The sequence below is a fragment of the Eurosta solidaginis genome, chromosome 4, assembly GCF_040869045.1.
Source record: "Eurosta solidaginis isolate ZX-2024a chromosome 4, ASM4086904v1, whole genome shotgun sequence".
NCBI lineage: Eukaryota > Metazoa > Arthropoda > Insecta > Diptera > Tephritidae > Eurosta > Eurosta solidaginis.
The window spans coordinates 263,467,558-263,487,290 of NC_090322.1; the positions used below are offsets into that span (position 1 = coordinate 263,467,558).

The following is a 19,733-nucleotide window of genomic DNA, read 5'->3' on the forward strand; positions in this document are numbered from 1 at the left end:
CAAGTGCTGCTTTAGACTGCGGTAGCAATTGAAACTCAAATTCCTTTTTCGACGACCAAAAATCCGAACCTGTTGTATGGATCGGAATCATGGAGAGAGAAAACGTTTATGGCCGTAGTTGAAAGTATCAACATACAGTGGGTACATTGGCTGTTCAAATGGATAAAGCTAATGCAGTTCACTTTTTTAGAAGGGTCGTTTGAAAAATTATTTGAAATATCTTGAAGTATACAGTTGCATCAGGTCCCATAAATTGGAAATGGCTGGCTGCTTTGGACGTTAAAAATTGATTAAACATGGAACGGAAAATAAGTTAGTAAGCTTTTGTTACATACAATATATATATTAAACTCCGTAGGTACTTTCCCATAGTCGCATTACACTCAGCTGACGTTAAAACAGCATTAAGACAAATTGAAAATTCAACGCTTAGCGATAAGAGATTTTCAAAAGATTAACAATACAAGTGTGAAATGCATGAAAAGTTAAAAAATAAATGAATGTATAAAAGATGTAATTATCAGGGAAAGCGTAGCGGCTTAAATACAAATACGAGCATGACAACACAAAAGGATTACATTAATGAAATGAATATTCAGCTAGAAGCACATAAATTTATTTTTGGTTTGCTGTCAGCCACGGCGTATGAGTAACAAATGAGTTGGGTGCGTGTTTATTGTTATAAGGCTAAGTCACAAGGGTGCTAAGCGGATAATTTGTGCAAACACATGCACATACATACATACATATGCAAACATACACATGTCAATGAAAACGTGCTTACTTCTAATACAAAATGTTGCTTTTACTGAAAATTACGGGCAATTTTAAATTATATTTGCATGTTTTTCCAACGTAAAGAGCTGTATTTATGTAAATTTCTCTGAATTAGTACAAATGGAAACTTGTGGCGCACCTACACATGTACGTAAGTAGATGGACAACAAAGATATGCGAAGCATTATTTTTTTTTACATATGTATATGTGTATGTATAACATTTTAATATATATTAAAGTATATGTAGGTGTTGAGCATTCAAATAAATAGCTGTAAGCAAATGCGTGCGTGGATTTCATAAAGCGACAAAGGGTGTCGAGAGGCGTCAGTCAACGGTGGCAGAGCATAGTGAGTAAAAAAAAAAGCAAGCGTTTAAATGCGAGTTAAGGTGAAATTGGTATGTACATTGTGTAAGGTATAATTCTGGGAAAATTTGTGTTACATATAGAAAACATTCTGTGCTTAAATTGATAGAAAAAATGTTTGTATGAAGAAAAATGCCAATTGCGCAGTAACAGCGCTTAGTCGTAAAGTCTTTGATTGCATAGAGATGGAAATTTTATATTTTTCTGAAGTAAGGAAGCATGAAAATAATAAAAAATTGTCACAGATTACGCATGTTTTTATATTTAACTTTAACCTTTAAGTTGTATGTTGCTGGGAACCACATAAGCTATTTAAGGCTTGTTAGAAATGTATTTGAAAATATTGACTACCGGGCATAACAGCGATATTTTAACTTCTTAAATCAAACCGTCACCAAAAAATGTATTGAGGCCTATCCTTATATAAAAACAGCTCCAAATAATAGTAACAGAGAATAGCAAATATTTCATTATATTTAAAAAGCTTATAAGCTATAAACCAACCGATGCAAAGGCGAAGTTTCGAAATTTTTATGGCGATACACAAAAACCAATAAGATCATCTCAAGCTGAATATAGAAGCCGCAAGCAATTATGCAAGTTTAGCTTGAAGGTTCCGGTCGATAAAGGCCTCACATAGACAGAATGTGTACATAGTGTTACCAGAATTACCAGACCAAACAGAAGAATCCCAAGAAGGTGCCAGGGCTTATGTTGTAGAATAACGCCGTCCTCTTGGCAAAAGCGGAATTTGAGATAAAAGTTTAAAAAAGAAAGAAGTTTGATGAAATAAACCAGCAAAAACAAGAAACAACGCACGAGAAAGAATTTCCGAAATATTGAATTGATATTTTCCAACGAATATGTCATAAAAAAGGATTGTGTACACTTAGAACTTATACTGTTATTATATGCGTCCTGAAATGACACAAAAAGCAGTTATGAAATTGTGCTGAAAATAGGAGGTTAATTTTCCTTAAAACAATTCAGAAATAATTTCGAAAAAAATTTCGAAATGGTCTTGAATTGGTTTCGAAGTGATTTCAAAACAATGACGATATGATCCTAATAAATACTTGAACTTATGGGAAACAATACCAAAATAGTTTCAAAATTACATTAAAATATGTAACCGAAATAGTCCTAAATTATCTAAAAATTATTCCGAATCAATTAGGTACTTTACCGAAAATATAGCTAAAGTGACCCGAAAGTAGCTCCGAACTTATCGCGATATGACCACGAAATGATCACGAAACATTTCCGAGATATACCCAAATTGATTCCGAGGTTATACAAAATGGGGGTGGAACTATGCGAAGAGTGTCCTTTAATTATCCTCCGAGCCGCAGTAAATAAAACGATTCCAATTTATCCTGAAAACAATGCTTGACCAATCCTTTATTAGTTTTGAATAGATACCCAAAACAATTTGGAAATGAATCCGAAAGAGACCTGGTATTATAACTTAAAAGCTGAAAATAATCCTGGAATAGGTCCAAAAATTCTTTTTAACGTTACGATACTGACAGCATTACTAAATGATCTGGAAATAGTCCCAAACTGATCTCGAGATGATCATGAACTGATACCGAACCAGTCTCGAAATGAACTTGAAACAGTACCAAAGGGCTTCTTATACACGAATTGCTCCCAAGATGGTGCAAAGTAGGGCCTGAAACCATTTTGATAGGGACCCTCTACTAAACCAAAAAATTCCCGAAACAATGCCCGAAAATATGAGCAATAATCGTCCTTGTAATGACCCAAAAAAATTGCAAATAATCCTTAAATAGTCACAAAATTATCCACTAATGTCTTTGAAATAAACTTTGAGTTTTTCAAATAGGGATACATAAACAATTTATATATATAAAAAAAAGTTGTTTGTCCATTAAAGCTCCAGATATTTGGGGCGCTAAATTTCCAATTGCCAAATCTCGAGCAATTAAGCGATGTCCTAGAAAACTTCTAGAATTTGCCAAGAGTATGTAGTCATGCTATTACATAAGTTCTGGCACCTGATTGGGATTCTTCCGTCTGGTCATCAAACAAATTCTGGTAACACCAGGGACACATTCAATCTATGTGAGGTCTTCATCGACGGGCCAGTTCAACCTAACATTAACTAGTGGTTATGCGCTAAAGCCTGAATTCTCATATACCGTGACATCGAATATAGAGAATTTTCAGATTATATACTTCTATTTTAAAACATCTCGAAAATCATGAACATTTCACTCACCCTCTCTTCGTTTCGTTCGAAAGAAAGTCGAGTGATCCACTACTGGCAAAAAGGTTGTCCCAGATTTTCTGTTCACCCTATTATTTTCCTCTTTGAAGTTTAAAATAAATATAAGAAACATATACAAAGTGAAAAAAAATTCTAAAGCACTCATCAATTCTCTGCAGCGATTGCGTAAAAACGTGACACATTTACACTTGGCGCTACTCATTTACGCGATAAGGAATTTCAAATACAGATTCCATTTGGCAATAAAAACCAAAAACCACAAAAGAAAATAATAAATAGTTACTCTCATTTCATTCTTAGTATGAAAAAAAAGTTGCGTATACGCCATGTATAACCAAAAGGTACATAATACCTACAGCAGCGAAATGTGAGTCGATGTCAAAGCGTGTGTGTCACAATTTGCAGATATTTTGTAACACTCACATAAAAACATACAATTTTTGGTAATACGCGTTATGTGTTTCTTTTTATTTCTTTCTATGTTTGTATGTATTTATGTAAGAACTTATTTTTACAAATTTATTTACTTAAATTTTGTGTTTGTTCATTTTATTCTCTGCACGGATTTTCGTGTCACTTTTCAATCTCAGTGCATATTTGGCATTTGAGTGGGATTTGAAATGTGTGTGCCCGATAGCGATGTGCTCATACCTTGTCAAAAACTTAGACGTCCCAATGCCACATCAAAAATACATCTAATACTTTGACATGACATCAAGCACACACTTCACATGTGCACAAGTGTATATGTATATACGTATGTACTTATGAAAGTAATTGAAATATACAATGAAGCAAAACGCGCGCTTTAAGCTTAATTTAAGTTTACTTTCTGTTACATTTTTCATACCGCAATGAATGCAGTATAAATTGTAACAGCACTTGTGTGACACTAAGATTGCTCGAAAGCTTTCGATCTTTTCCTAAGTAGTGCCCTAGCCTTTCAATATTAACAAAAGCTGATATGTTTTTTCTCGCTATGCAATACTTAAATTTCGACATACACGTGCAGGTTCTTAACAGCACTGTAATTCAACTTCACATGCATGATATGATGCAATGTTTGTAGTATTGTAGTATTGTTGTTTTTATGTTTTTTTTTTTTTTGTTTCTTATCTAATGAGCCGTTGTAATGCCAGCTGGGTACTATTTACTTGAAATACGTGACTTTTTCTATTTGCATACGCACACATGCATGAGGGTGCTTTTTTTGACAATTTCTCTTTTTATTTTCATCTTTCCTCGAAATATAGATAAAAAACGGTTTGTTATCGATGGTTATCTATATTATATTCATCGACACATTATGGGGTTCTTGTAGATGTGTTATCGACGAAGAATGGAATTTGTTATCGAAGCAATATAAATTGCTTATTGATAAAAAAATAGTCGATGGGTTAATATTTTTTATCGATGTATTATCAGGTTTCATCGCAGAGTTATCGATATTTTTTGTCAAAAATGTACGTGCTTGTTGTCAGAGTATAAATAATTTATTTTCAGCTTCATCTAAAATATAGCTGTATGCTTTCAAAAAGTTATCCATGTGTTGTAGAAAAGTCAAAGTTTTGTTATCGGAACAGTACCAATTCGGAACCGTAGTTGTATCGATTTTTTATCATAAAGTTATCGAAAAGTTATCAAATAGTTTTTGATTTGATAAAAGGTTTAACATATTAGCAATCGAAAATTTTTTAATAACTTATCGAAAATGCATCAATATGTTATCAAAAATGTATCGATTCTTGATCGAAGTGTTACCAATTTTTAACTGGCGTTAAATCGATTTATTATCGAAAATATCGCTTTGTTATAAAAACGTTTCGAATTGATATCTAAATATTATCAATTTCTTATTGCAGTATTATGCACTGGTTATGGCAAGTTATCGATTTGTTTTCAACTATCTTTTATTATGAAACTTCATTATAAATTCGTTAGTACATCTGTAACCGTCCCTTAACAAGCCGATAAGAAATATATAAAAAGCCGATGACTTGGCCATAACAAAATTGTAACTTGACTTTAAAAATTCGCTATCAATAACAAGCCAATAATAAAACAAAATTTTGCCGGTACCGGTTGTTAGCGATAAGCAGCCGAATATGTTCTTCTCAAAAAGGACGAAATTATTTGTTATCTATTTACAAAGAAGTAGTCAATTTCATATCGAAGTTTTGTTGGTATCCCTTATTTTAAAAATAGATTAATCTGCGATTACAAATCGAACATCCGCCGATGAAAAATTGGTAACACTCCAAAACGAAATCGATAAATTTTCGATAAAAAATTGATAATTTTCCGATAACAAATCAATAAATGTTCGTTAGCAAATCTATAACACGCTCATAATAATTAAGTAATACTCAATAATTGATACATATTTAAAAAGTTAAAAGTTATCGATATGTAACAAAAAATTTCGATTAATAATCGATAACATTGTAACATACCACTAATTTTCTATAATACATTGGTTACTTTCTGATAACAAAGACGTTACGATATCAAATCGATACGCTTACGTTTTGCATTCCCCATACAGTTTTTTCAGATCAAAAAGGAAGCCGTAAAAGAGCACTCTAATGTGCACATGCATACGCACCCGCAGTTTTGCATGTGTTCTGTTTTATTACATTAATTTTTATTTCCATTTCCACGCATCTATCACATTGCCACTTTTGTTTGTAAAATTAATTACAATTTGCTCTTTTATAAAGCATTAATTCGACAACAACTGTCATCATTTGTTCATTTACGCATTTTCAACCGCACTATTTTGTGCTAACTTTTGCATATACATACATTAGGCTCATTGAAAATTTCGAAGAAAGTGGAAAAAACAACTTCAAAAAGCAAAGCTTTTAATACTCGTATTAAGTTTTTTTCCAGAGAACCCACAAATGATGTTATGACGTTAGATAAAACTTGTCTGTATTGTAACTAATTTTGGAAAATTCCGCTTATTTTAAACTTTCTGCTAACGTACGTATAGCTTAGCTGTCGAATAAATAACTCCAATATTCAGTATTGCAAAATAGTCTTTATTTGGACTACTTTGGGAGTAGTATAATTATACTTCAATATCACGTACTTCACAAAAGCGTGTTTTAATCCAAACTGATTACTGATTTCTCAGCTTGCACTGCTATTATACTCTCGGTTTTCTCGTTCACCCATTTCTCCTAAGGTCTAATAATTTCGCGAATAGTTGTATCTCATGCTTGGTTACCAGCTATATACATGTATATTTGTAGTTTATGCTTTTCTACTAGCCATATGCGTGTGTATGTTAGAGTAACTACTTCGGCTGATGACTACATGTGTGTATGAGATATCTCTTCGTTGCCTGTGATGTCAACATTCGCCACAGTATCTTGTCGTGAATAAAAGCTATCGGTATTTGGTTTTGTCGTGATATGGGCCATTGAGGGTCTGTTATATCGAAATTGGGTGATGTCATGATAACAAGAAATTGTCGAAACTATGTCTAGTCGAGATTATGAGGGGCACCGAAATATCTTGTACAAGTTTTATATGTGTAACTGCATTTCTTCATACCAGTCTTATGGATAATATAAAAAAGCACTGCGTCACTCATAGCGTTTCCTCTTCTGAAAATGCTGCCGGCCTCTTGGTTCTTTCCAGCTCTCCGGTGAGTTGGTGTGTTCCTTTCACAGAATATTTCCCAATGAATAATATAAGTGGTCTCATTGCCTACACAAAGAGACATTATGTAAAGTGCCAGGTGACCTTGTTGAAAAATTCGAATTCAAGAGCGCAATATGAGGTAACATTTTTCCTATAAAAAACCTCATCAGGAATTGCTGTTCGTGAATGTAAAAAATTAAACATGTTTTTGTTCGGCCTAATATACATACATGCACAGGTCGGTACATTAAATGCTCTGCCTAAGTCCTTACGTCCTCTTCTTTGAAAGTCGTTTACAAAATGGAGCTACAATTAAAGATAAGGTTGTTGCTAATTTTGCTTTTTTTTCATTTAAATTGTACGTGTCTTCGATGCTAATTTGAAGGATGAATTTTGTATACAATTTGTTTGTTGTTTGTTAAATTAAGTATGTAAATACATATGCTCTTATATTCGTTTGCACGAATAAATAAACATATGGTCATTAGGGTGGTCTTCATTTATATTCCGATTCCCGATCTCGCCCCAAAAAGTGAAAAACGGCATTTTCGCACAATAGGGTCGTTTGATAATTCCAGGTCACATATTCAAAATGCTAGGCAAATAAAACAAGATTTAGATGTTGCACAAGGAGCTTAAAATCGTATAAATGCGAATTTCTACATTATTTTGGTCCACCCTAACTTATTAATTGCGGGCAGAATTGTCTTTACTTTTTATTAATAAACTCTACAGATTTTGCTTTCAAATGCATTTAAAGTTACAAAACTTGGTCAAATAATAAAAATGATGAGGGGTCGGGATTTCAATTTCGCGTAAAATTTTCAGCTTTTTATTATGAATTTTAAAAATTTTTTGAAATACGCTGGGTTGTAGCTTTTTTTTGCGCTATTCGCATTTTTCCAGGGCTGAAATCCAAACTTTTTTTTTCTCCATACAATGAAGGACCACCCTAATGTGCATATCGCCAATAAAATGGTTAAACTGTATGAGCTGTATTTAAAAAATATTACTTTTAACACGCTTATACTAGCTAATGGCCGCTGTGGTGTGATGGTAACGTGCTCCGCCTTGCAAATGCCGTTCGGAGTCGCCATGAAACAAGTAGATCCCATCCCGCAAATTTGTAGAAAAAAAATAAAAAAAGCAGCACGACGCAAATTGCAAGAGAAGCTCGGCCTTAAATCTCTTCGGTGGTTATTGCGGCTTACATTCATTCATATACTAGCTATACCGGAATATATGCGTATTAAAAATGTTATGTATACTCACCGGCCCCCATCTTTTCAAGTTGTACTGGTAAGTTTGCGCCTTATCTAAAATCTAAAGCGATAAACAAAATTCTGAACTCAATAAGTACGAGTGCAGTGCTAAAAGCTTATTGATTTACAGCACAAAAATAATCGAAGAAAGTGCTGGTAATATCAAAAAGTTACAGACTGTTGCCAACTTCCGTAGTAAAAATAATGCTTTCCTAGCAATCAGTGTGCAGGTAACCCTTAAATTATGAAGCTAGCGCTTTTTTCCTTAATTGAGGTTAATCAAACCCTGCACGCCAACACCAGAGCTAAAAATGCATCTCTCAGTACTTATGAAAAAAAAAAAATGGAGACAGCGATAAACCGCCCAGGAATATTGCGGCGAGTAGTTGGTTAGGCAGCTTCTTTTGCAAAATATGGTGGAACGAGTGCATGCTTGACGATTGGAATCTCAGTGTTCTCTGCCGAGCTCACAAAAAGGGAGATCCTGTAAATTGAGCCAACTATCGCAGAATCAGCCTTGTTAACATCGCATGCAGGGCCTATCAAGTGTATTGTGGGAAAGGTTGAAGCCTATCGTGCATCAGTAAGTTTTGCTTACTACAAACTGGAAAAAGAAGCAGAAAAGATGGGATTGATGGTAAGTGAGACAATACGAAGTACCTGCTGTCATTAAGCAAAGAGTCAGCGCATTTGCGCCATGGCAACTACGCCGCTATTGGCAGCCATAATTTTTAAATAATAAAAGACTTCGTTTATTTAGGACCTAGCATTAACACAAGCAACAAAATCAGCTTTGAAATACAGCGAAGAATCAATCTTGCCAATAAATGCAAATTTGGACCGCAAGTCACTTATCGTTCCCGTCCTGCTATATGTTATAGAAGCATAGGCCATGACAACATCAGATGAGGCGGCTCTGTGCGTGTTCGATAGAAAAGTTCTTCGAAAGATTTATGGACCTCTATGCTTTGGCGCCTTTCTCAGTAAAGCTAATGTCAAAGTATTTTGAGCTTTAACTCAATAGAAGCATTTTGAAATTATTTCTAAAATAGGGCGTTTTTCAAAAGTTAAGATATAATGATATTTACCTCTGCAGTTGGTAAATAATTTTATTTCAATTTTGTTGTGCACTCATCAAAACAAGACTTTTTGACGGTCTAAAGAACTTATTTCAAAAGAAATAATGCTTTGCGAAAAGGTCACTGCAATATTTTTTAAAATAGGGCTTACGGTGATAAAATAGTAAGAAATCTACATATATGGATTATATGTAAAAATTTAGCGCGATACACCTCCGACGAGAATTAGGGCCGAGCTTCCCTTCCATTTTGCTTCGGATTCCAATTTTATTTTTTCTGCAAATTTGCGATACGAGACCTATAAATTTTATGCCGATTTCGGACATTTCGGATTTAAAAAATTTGTATGTTGCTTTACGCGGAAGTTAAACCCGAGATATTCGATGTGGTAGGGAAGCCCGCTACCACCTTATTTATATTTATTTTTTAAAATCATTTTATTATCTGACCATAATAATTTATTATGCGCTCCTTATATTTTTTAAACTCAAAAATAAAAATAAAAAATCAATTCTTATATATTTCATTCTAAATTTAGTATTCACACATTAAAATAGCTAAATGGCATTGATGCGTTTTCGGGCAAAACCCTACAGCGACTTACCTTGAACTTGGTTTGCACATAGTGCAATGGCAGCTGTATCCTCGTTATAATAGAAACACAGACGAGCACGCGAAGGTGAGCACAAAAGTTAGCAATTTAACAGTAATCGAATACTAAACGTAGCTGAGTACAAATCTGTACGGCTCACTTTCAACATGTTGAAAAGTATTCGTATGGAATAAAAGAAGAAAGAGAAACAGAGAGAGACGTCAATGCAATGAGCAACAATTACTGTGATTGGGCTGAATCTGCAAGTTACTCACGTGTTACTCCCTTTTGTTGCGCAACAATGTTGCTGGGTAGAAAATTTCCCAATTTTTAAAATGTTTAGTAGTAAGGTTAAGAGCACAATTTAATGTGCTTGATTAAAGGTCGAGTGTCACTACATTCAAGTACATTAAGGCAATTAAATATAAAAACGGTTAGCTTATAAAATAATATTTTTATATAATACCTACCATTTGACGTCAACTTGACATATACGAAATATTTTTAGTGCACTTGTATGACGTTAGAAATGAGCACAATACAAATTTTAGACACACAAAATGATGGTCAAATTTATTTATTTTTGCAGAAGTGTAAATGCGTCTATTTTTATAGGATTACTCCGTAATCAATTTTACGTAACGCCAAAATCTTACAGGCGGCCAAGGGTCAATTAATAATGATGAATATTGTCAAATATTTTGTTTGCGCCTCCCCCCGTAGTTGCGATACTTTTGGGATATATGCATTAAGACGAAAGTCTGAGGCCTTTGTTACCAGAATACCAATACGTTGGCATCAATTCCAAAATTTTTCACATTCATCACTCTTGCTTTAAGTACTAACTGCTTTGCCACCTCTGGGTTGAATCAACCCTACAGCGAGTCGCACTAGTAATGCGAGGAACTATCGCGTTAACAGACGGTTCTAGTTCTTATGCTCTCCCTTTGCAGTGCTTTCAACTGTAAGTGGTTTCAAAGTAGTCGCAACCCTTAGTTTATTAAAATACAAATAGCTCAGGTCAAATCTCTGTTCGTAATGTGGCTACCAACTGTCCGGCTCTGCACCCTTTCGAAGCCTGTCATTAAATCTGTAGAGTGAAGCTATAGCTTTGCGTCTCTGTCTCCCCCTTCTGGTGCTGGGTACCTTTGAATGGGGAACCTCATCCGATCCGAACTCTTCTTGTCTGCTTACAATATTACATCAAAGTCGTCTGAAAACTCTCGTATAATTGTTTTGCCTTTTAGAAGACAGATATCTGTTTAATTTATTTGTGACGTCTATAGCAGTAAAGTAAGTGACAAAAGGAAGTTTTTCGGGATATTATGCACTAATGCAAACGAAGTCGTCCAGAGGAGTATCATGCATTCACCGGATAATTATAAATAAATTTAGGACTTACGTAAAACACCAAATACTTTGTCTATATCTCGTAGTTGTAATTGAGTGAGCTAATCTTACCCTGCAAATATAATCCTAATAGCGTCACAGAGCAGCTTGAATAGAACAGCAATATTTAGGCCTAATTAATGATAACAATAATAAGAAAAATATCAATAACAATAATAAATAAAAGAAAAGGAGTTCAGAAGGATAATAAATAAGCGGTCCGCTAACCAAAATGTACATCTATATACATACATATATAAAATTCAAACTATGTATGTGTATATGCATGTAGGTATAGATCGGGTGGCGCCCTAAACGTATCTACCGATCATACCCAAATTTGAAACGCCTACTAGAAATCTTCCAAATAAATGGAATATTTTATACTGCATAACTCTGGAAGTATCAATCAATGCTAGATCACTGAAATTAAGTAAAGAGTTATATGTGGTCCATCCCTAAAACCGCCAACAAAGTGTGTGGTGAGGAAGAAAGAAGGAGACGTGGCACATCCCATACAAATGGAATATTTCATACGGGATATCTCTGGATGTAGTAATGGTATAATTATTAAAATTGGTATGGAGCTATATGACGTTAAGTCCTAACAGTAACATGTTGAATTGGAAAACAGGAGGCCTGGCACCTTTCCATAAACTGGGGTTATTTGGCAGCTCAAGCTTGACTGCAACAAATGAGGTTATGAACATCATTAATTACAACATACAGAAAAGCTAACAGGGACCTAGACAACATATCAATCAATGAACACAGTCGCGTAGACATCAAGAATTCTTTCTCATCGGTTGATTCTTAGAAAAATGTCCAAAATAATTGAGGTTCGTAGTTTTGATCTACCGCGCGTATGTAGTGGGACGAGGCTTATCATCACAAAACTTTTACCGAATTTAATTGAAGCAATGGTTTTAACTGAAATTTTCGAAAGTTTTCATATCAGGGACTAAATTGATACCAACAGACATGCTTTTCCATTCAAACTTTTCCTTTTATCCAATTTCCTATTATCCATTGTCCATCTATAAAGCTCAAGGACAGTCATTAGCTGTAGCAGGAGTCAATATTACCAGTTCATTTTTCACCTATGGGCAACGTAGCCTGGTCCAAAGTTAGCTCATCGAAAAATCTTTTTATTTTTACTACGAAGGCAGAGCTCGAAACTAAAACGCAATAACTAAGTATATAATCAAAACATGTAATATCTTAGTTCAAATACAATTTTTGAATATGCATTTTAAGTAGGTTGGACCAATTATCCTTATACTTTTCAGTTGCTATCTATTGAAAAAGATAATATGAATTTACCAAATTCCGAAAAAATGCTATGTGCACTTATTGCCTTCTGATATAGAACTCCTTAAATAATATTAAAAAAAATATCGTGCATCCTTTGGTTCACAGCAACACCTAAACTCGCAAATGCACAATCTTAAAAGATATTTAGAATTTGTTTTATTTATTTTGCATATTTTAATAAAAACTTGGAGTGAAACTCCGCTGGTATATCATAAGGCTGCTATGATTTGTAAGAATTTTGTGGAAATTTTCCTTCCGGACAAGCTGTGATGATCTGAGTTAGCCTTACTGATAACATGGAAGAGTAGCCCTTTGACTTCTATACTGCCATTGAACGTTGAGGGGTTATGTTTGGGCTGAAGCTGTTTTTTCTTGAATTGTAACTCCACTGCGTGGAGAAATATTATTTTCATGTATTCTAATGGAGCAATTCACACTTAGCGACAACAGCACTGCGCGGCGCAGCTATGAGCGGCTATGTTGATCAAATAGGCAAAAAAGTGAAGCTCCGCTTCTGCTACATGTCGCGCCGCTTAGTGTGTGTTTATAATAATGTTACGAATATTAGCAAAACTAAGGAGTGCTGCCATTTCCATGCCGATGCTAAGCAGTGACGTGAATTCACATCAATAATTCAATAATTATGTATCTACATAAACGAATCAATAATTGCGTCTACACATATGTACACATTCCGACGAGCAACATTTACATACAAGGCAGCGAGAGATGAGATGTCACAAACAGATGAATTTACTAATACGCTTATGTGTGTGCGGGAGACTGTAAACTACAAACTCACATATGTACATCTGAGAAGCGCTAAAAAGTAGACAATTGTAAAAAAGTAGGAACTATATGAGAACTATACACACACGAATATAGTTGGTAAGTTCTGGAAATGGAAGAGCCTAGAAGTATGCAGCGTAAACTATAAAAGCGGGGCAGGCGAGTAAGAAGTAATTCAGTTTGAGTTGAGCAATCAATCAGTTATTGATTAAGCACGCGATCTAGCGGCCAATAGTAGAGTTCAATTTGAGTTATCAATCAGTTTGTTTATTAAGCCAGCGAGTAGCAAAGTATAAGTGTCATTGTGAAGTACTTTAATAAAGGCCATTTTTCCATTATTCAATATTTGAGTTATTTATTCAACAGTTTAGTGATTCGAACTTAGCAGAGGATTGCAAATAGGAGGATTTGCAAGTAAATTCGTTACAATAAGTTCGGAAACGTATCTAACCCCCCTATTGCGAGTGTCCATTGGAGTAGAATCGACTATTTGTCAATTCCATCTTTTTCATTTAGTTTTGTTATTTTGCAAGTTAATCGCCTAATCTTTGAACTATTAAAACAGTTATCTTGTACGAAACAGATTTTGATATTTTTTTAATATTTCGATTCATATAAGATACTTTTTATACATTATAGAGATAATCGATTAACGCTCAACGATCGACTGTCGACTGCGATCGACACTCGCAATAGGGGAGTATGTCTAATTTAATCAACCACAGCTATTCAAATTTTATTGAAGTAAACATTTTCCTTGAGCTTGGAGGTAACAAATAAAGACGCATATATAGACTGAATGTGTCCGTACTTTTATCAGTATTTGTTTGACGACCAAAGAGAAGAACCCCAATCAGTTGCCAGGGCTTATGTTATAGAATAAGTCCGCCCTCTTAAAAAATACCAGAACTTTTCCAGAACTGCTGCCTTGAGATCTGCCAACTTTGCAGCCCCTTACGAAGGCGTTTAAATTTATATGAAATATATTTCCCTTTTTCAAAACATTTATAAAGATAAACTTTTTTTCCAAAAATGAATTAATACCTCCAGCTATTTGCTAAAAGTCTTCCAGCAAAATCACACCAACGCTTTATCCTCTTTCATCTAAGCAACTGCTAATGAGCTCATTCGGAATTTAATGAGCAGACACATTTAGTTATATATATTTTATCATCCTTTAATTTCATTAAAAGTTTGTTAGCTATCTTTTCAATAAAATCGTGACTTTAATTTACCACTTGCAATAATTCGTACAGCTGATTTAAAAGTAAAATATTAACACTTTATGCAAATTTATTTAGAACCATATAAATTACTTGACCAAAAGGCAAGACGGAAAACAGAGATTTTTGTACGCAAAGCAATGCCAAATGAATGCATGGCAGCAAAAAGTACGTGTGATAGACAAAAAGCCAAACTCAAAATAAGTTTATAAAGCAAAATAATAAATAAAGAAGAAATTAAATTGAAAACGAAAAAACAAAAGTAAAACGTAGCGTAAAGAGCGACCGCCAAATATTCCCAGGGGCTTTCAGCATGACATTTCTAGAAATAAGTACTTACGTACATATGTATAGTAGTACTTATACACACAGTAAAGAAAATTTGCTTATAATTACACTACACTAAATCTTCTCGTATTCAGAGGAGGTAAATACTCTCCGTAACGCCTGATGAAAAAGTCAATGATTTCGTGGATATTTGCCGAGAAATAAATGGAGCGGTGATCATCTTGGGTGATGTAAACTCAACATCAATACTCAAACCCAAACCCAAGAGGAAGAAGAATACCCCTGGGGTGATCATTAGTATTTGGTGAAACACCAACACACTGCTGTTGGAATGCATCGAAACCAAAGAGAGAAGCGCTGGTTACAGCCAATGGCACATACATGATTGGAAATCACGCTGACACCACTGCCGGACAGTTTGTTCAGGCTGTCTCTGAAACTGGTCGGTAATAAATCCATGTTGATCCTACCGAATATTGTTCGCTTACTGATGGAATGAAAGTTTAGCGAAGATAAGATAAAGAGGCCCACTTTCAAGGCATTTAAATATATAAAAATGTCCAAGCCAAAGGCAGACTAGTGGCGTGCAAAAAAAGGAAACCCAGTTTAAATCAAATATCGTGAACAGAAGAAATTAGAAGTGAGAGAAAATACAAGAAGATGTCATGTCAAAACCAGGATGTCTGCAACGAAGTTAGACAAAACTTGAATGGATAACATAGTAAAGAAACTTTTCCTTCCTCACGAGTAAAGAGAATACAAAAAAGACTAGATAAGCATGGCCGAAAGGACTCATTATTTAGCACAGCAGAAGTTTGAAATAGCAAGCCTAAAATCTTAGGCGGTATAGACTGCTGCTAGCAGAGCAATTCAAAGAAATTTAAAAAATGCGCGACAATGTCCTGTTTTTTCCAAGGAATGGATTGTTCACTGAAACGTGCAAAAGACAACAGCCAGTGTTATTTGGTACAGAATGCAAATCGTCAACAGCATTCCTACTGTTAGGCATGCTTTAAACAGCCGTAAACGTATTACAGCCGCCATCAGAGAATCAGAAGGACTATCCGCTCTCAGCATTTCTTTGGACCTATACAAAGCGTTTCCAACACAAACAAAGATGTTCTAACCACGCGAATGTAGCGCAGCAAGTCAACACCAAAATTCAGGCGAGCTGTCTTCTTTGAAACCTAAGGCAAAAACGCTTTCAACAGCTTAAGATGGCCAAAAATGCAAGTCGTCTTGGATTAACGACTCCAATATCCAAGCTACCTGCAGCGCGTTATCAGAATCTTCGTTAAAGATCGAACCTTCATACACCTGCATCGCCTTATTAGACCACTAAAGTAGCACCGTGAACAATTTTCGATTTTGTTTTATCGAATATAAGTTACAATCAAATTTTTCAGTTTTGCAATGCCCAATTGTTACATTATTATTAGACCTCGATGCACCGCGACGTTTATTTAGACTATTGGGTTTGACGTTTCAGCCTATTACTAAGCTTGGGGGCTTTAAACATATTTAAGTACCTCTTCAGACTTTTAACTCTATTTCAAGTTCACAGAGAATGTGAACCGGCGTTTCTTATTCCAGCTAACATAGGCTACAGATTTGTGTACAGCGTCCGTTATAGTGAGGGTTCCTAGAACCTCTCTGCCTACATTAATGATTTTGGATGATAATCTCGTTGCTGGGAGTATAAACAATTTGAACTGTCTTTGTCTTGGGCATTCTATCCATTGTTGTCTGAACAGCTTTGTGTTTCCAGATACTTCTAGTGTTCCCAATGTATGCCTCTGTGAATCCCAGGGCCGGATTAACCTTCAACGGGGCCCTAGGCAACCACCAATTTGGGGTCCTTTGTTTCACGTCCGTTCCCTTCCTGTTTCGATTAAAAATATATATTTATATCTTTCAAAAAAATTTTATTGTCACAATGTAATAATATCAATAAAATTACTATCTACATTTCACATGTCGTTTTCTACATTTGTTTTCGACAAATTCATCAATTATATCACCAATATCGATTTTGTTCAATAAATCTGTTGTAATTCTTTCAGCAGCTTTTATTCTTTTTAATTGCGAAAAGGATCATTCAGCAGAACAATTTGTTATCACTAATGTTAAAAAAATTCGAAGAGCTATTTCTGTGTTAGGAAATACATCGGCTAATTGATCTTCCATTAGAATCGTATACAAATGACTATGAGTTTTTTGTGCATCAGTGTATCTGGATTTCGCGTAATTTTGGAATTGTTTCATTTCAATGACTCACACATACACACGCATAAACTACAAATATACATGTATATAGCTGGTAACGAACCAAGCATGAGCTACAACTGTTCGTGAAATTACTAGACCTTGGGAGAGATGGGTGAACGAGAAAACCGAGAGAATAAAAGCAGCGCAAGCTGAGGAATCAGTAATCAGTTTGATTTAACCACGCTTTTGTGAAGTACGCGATATTGACGTATAATTGTACTAGTCCCAAAGTTGACTAAATAAAGACCATATTACAATACTGAATATTGGGGTTATTTATTCGACAGTTCATTTACTTGTCATCCATCATAATTCATTCATAATTCTAGTTGAAATTTCCGTTTGAAGGCTTCTACACCCTCTGTTCCAAAAATAAACGAAATTTTTCAAAATTAAAACAACCAGTGTACATTTTGCGATAAATCTTTTTTATTATTCAATATACTCTCTTTTCACTTCGTTACACTTCTTTGCACGTTCACAAAATTTTTCAAATGAGTCGGAAATGTCCTTTTTAGATACCTTGACTCGTTGTCGGTTGTCGGTCGTCGCCTTTTGAATGCGGTCAATTGAGTTTTATTTGTTTGAGTAAAGTTTATTTTCAGTTCTGATTATATTTTTCTTCACTCTCTAGAATTTTATGTTTGTAAGGGTGCCACCTAAAATCGAGAGACCCGGCAACTGCCAATTCTGCATACTTGCTAATATGGCCCTGGTGAGTCCACAAAAGGACTCTTTAAGTCCACAGAAGGGCTATAGCACCCTGCTTGGCTGGGTAATCTGCTTATTCATATCTTTTATGTCCACAATGTCATTCCTAACAAAACCGTTTTTCTGGCTTTCTGATCACTTAACTAGGACTCCAATTGTCATGCAATTTTGGCAAACTTTAAAATAAGCTCTGAGCTCCAAGGTCCTCCAAGTTGGTCTGCATTTACTACATTGTATTTACAGCAGGAGTACTAAGCATTTTGGGCTTGCTTAGGTTGTTAAAAATGTTACAATATTAAAAGGCTTATATGACAACTATGAAGACGGTGATGTTAGCCGTAACGTAATATAGCGACAAAACGAGGCACAAACCCAATTTGATGACGGCAGAAACTCTCTTCTCACCAACATAATCAAAACGGTATGCAATTTTTCAAATGTTTGAGTTATTTCATTAAAATAAAACAAGTTTTGCTTTATTATTTCTGGAAATGTACCGGCATTGGAAAAATAACAAAAAACAATACCAAAAAAATCCCAAAACCAAATGGGAAAATTATAAAAAGAAAGTAATTTGTAATCGCAGACCTATGTTGGATTAAGTTTACAATAAATTCGATCGATATATAACGGCCGTAATAAAGCAGCACCGCTTTTCGAGGGAACCAAGCCTTTACACAGCATCTGAAAAAATTTTTGAATTTTAAAACTTTATTTCTCAAAATATTCATTTAAAAATCAAATCAAAATCCATAATTATTCATACAATGTAAGCATTTTTTTCTTCCGGTGTATGAAGTATGAATGTTCGTTAAAAATATGCTACCCTAAAATTGTCAACATTTTATGTGTTTGTGTGTTCTACCATTTTTACCCATTTTTAATCGCGCTTAATCTCGTTTTTATTTCCTGGTCAGCATCTTGGTACACCTCTTAACTTAATAAGTTGTTGTTGTTATACATTTTGTTTTCTTTTTTCACTTTTGCCTTTGCTTTTGTATGTTTATTAACTTTAAGCAGCTATTTATGCTGTGGCCAACTCACGCCCTAATAAAATTGACCCTGAAATATTTGCTTTGTAATTCACGTTTGCAATGCGCTCACTTTTAGGAAAGTCTACATCTAGATTGGACTTGCCGTTACTTCGTGAATGTGTTGATTTTTAATGATATACTTTCCATTTTAAGCTTTACGCTTCAGTACTACTAACGCGCTGAGGAAGAGGTGTTAATTTGCTGCTAGCTTAACGCGCATTATCTTATGATAGACTCGCCACCGCTTGTATATTTTTTTTTTTATGCTTTCTTTCTTTCTATTTTTATAAGTAGGTAATTTACGTAACGATATGGCATTTCTTAATTTATGATGCGACCAAGACCAAGCAGAAGATTTTATGCGACACCAATGAAAATTTAATAGCGCAAATAAAAAAAAAAGCGTCAAAATAAACTAAAAAGTGTCGTAAGCGAAATAATTTTTGTAGTCTAGAAGATGAGGAACAGATGGTCGCGCAAAAGCGTTGATGAAGGTAAGACGAGTTTTTCTTTCGTTATAAGCAAATATACCAAAAAAAAAATCATTGTACACAAAAAAAATTCAATTAGAGCGAGCAATTTATTCATCACACTAGACACTAAGCATAATAAATTAATGTTGTTGGTGTGTACTTCATTCTCTTAATTGCCATAGCAATGATTTGGCGTATACGTAACATTTCAGCGCAATATGGAAAATGAATGAGCGGCTACTGCTTGTTTAACAAAACTGTG

General features: G+C 34.6%; 1 long non-coding RNA gene across 1 annotated transcript in view; it reads right to left on the reverse strand.

Annotated features, from left to right (window-relative positions):
- LOC137249479 (uncharacterized) overlaps nt 1-7,314 on the reverse strand; it is a 30,769-nt gene extending 23,455 nt beyond the window's left edge. Inside the window, exons 1-2 of the long non-coding RNA XR_010952393.1 lie at nt 7,280-7,314; nt 6,960-7,200 (exon numbers count right to left, since the gene is read on the reverse strand). This is a non-coding gene — a long non-coding RNA (uncharacterized lncRNA). The remainder of the gene's footprint in view (nt 1-6,959; nt 7,201-7,279) is intronic.
- Between the last annotated feature and the right edge of the window lie 12,419 nt (nt 7,315-19,733).